Below are 1,768 nucleotides of genomic sequence, written 5' to 3'. Positions count from 1 at the left end.
TGTATCTATAAAAATGTCACATCTTTGATCCCTCCTTTCTGTTTAGTTCAGGTCCTCATTTTCTCTCACCCAAGCCAACGCATAACCTCTGCACCCTGAAATTTCTAGTCCCACACTTGCCGTTACCTTTCTCCACTTGAACATAATGGTTTCCCTTTGCCTTAAGAAAGGAAGCTCATATGTCTTTTTTTAAAATATTTTTTATTAAAGTATAGTTGATTTATAGTACTCTGTCAATTTCTGCTATACAGCAAAGTGACTCAGTCATACACATATATAGATTCTTTTTCTCATATTATCTTTATCATTTTGTGTCACAAATGATTGGATAAGTTCCCTGTGCTATGCAGTAGGAACTTATTGCTTATCCATTCTAAACATTATTGTTTGCATCTACTAACCCCAAACTCCCAGTCCTTTCCTCCCTAACCACCCCTCCCCCTTGGCAACCACAAGTCTATTCTCCATGCCTGCAAGTCATTTCTCTTCTATAGATAGTTTCGTCTGTGCCATGTTTTAAATTCCACATATAAGTAATACCATATGGTACCTGTCTTTCTCTTTCTGACTTACTTCACTTAGTATGAGCATCTCTAGTTCCATCCATGTTGCTGCAAATGTCGTTATTTTGTTGTTTTTTATGGCTAGGTAGTATTCCATTATGCATATGTACCATTCATGGATTCTTCTTCATCCATTCATCTGTCAGTGGACATATAGGTTGTTTCCATCGCTTGGCTATTGTGAATAGTGCTGCCATTAACATAGGGGTGCATGTATCTTTTTGAGTGATAGTTTTATCCAGATATGTGCCCAGGAGTGTGATTGTTGGATCATATGGTTGTTCTATATTTAGTTTTCTGAGGTACCTCCATACTGTTCTCCATAGTGGTTGTAGCAATTTACATTCTCACCAGCAGTGTAGGAGGGTACCCTTTTCTCCACACCCTCTTCAGCATTTGTTATTTGTAGACTTATTAATGATAGCTATTCTGATCAGTGTGATATGATAGTTTTGATTTGCATTTCTCTAATACTTAGTGATGTTGAGCATTTTTTCATGTGCCTGTTGGCTATCTGTATGTCTTCTTTGAAGAAATGTCTATTTAGGTCTTCTGCCCATTTTTCAATTGGGTTGTTTGTTTTTTGGTTGTTGAGTTGTTTGTATATTTTGGAGCTCTAAGCCCTTGTCAGTTGCATCGCTTGCAACTGTTTTCTCCCATTCTGTAGGTTTTGTTTTTGTTATTTGTCTTTTGGGGGTCACACCTGCGGCATATAGAAGTCCCCAGGTTAGGGGTCAAATTGGAGCTGCAGCTGCTGGCCTACACCACAGCCACAGCAACACTGGATCCAACCCATACCACAGCTCACGGCAATGCCAGATTCTTAAACCACTGAGCGGGGCCAGGGATCGAACCCACATCCTCATGAATGCTAGTCAGGCTCGCTACCACTGAGCCACAACAGGAACTCTTGTAGGTTGTCTTTTTGTTTTGTTTTTTGTTTGTTTCTTTGTTTGTTTTTTGGTTTCTTTTGCTGTGTAAAAGCTTGTAAGTTTGATCAGGTCCCACTGGTTTATTTTTGTTTTTATTTCTGTTGCCTTGGGAGACTGACCTAGGAAAGCATATGTATGGTTGATGTCCAAGAATGTTTTGCCTATGTTCTCTTCTAGGAGTTTTATGGTGTCTTGTCTTACATCTAAGTCTTTAAGAAGCTCACATTTCTTAGCACAACAGTCAAAGTTCTCCCCAAGTTGGCCATTTCCCAT

The sequence above is a fragment of the Sus scrofa genome, chromosome 1 (genome assembly GCF_000003025.6).
Source record: "Sus scrofa isolate TJ Tabasco breed Duroc chromosome 1, Sscrofa11.1, whole genome shotgun sequence".
Taxonomy (NCBI): domain Eukaryota; kingdom Metazoa; phylum Chordata; class Mammalia; order Artiodactyla; family Suidae; genus Sus; species Sus scrofa.
This window is presented reverse-complemented; position numbering follows the sequence as displayed.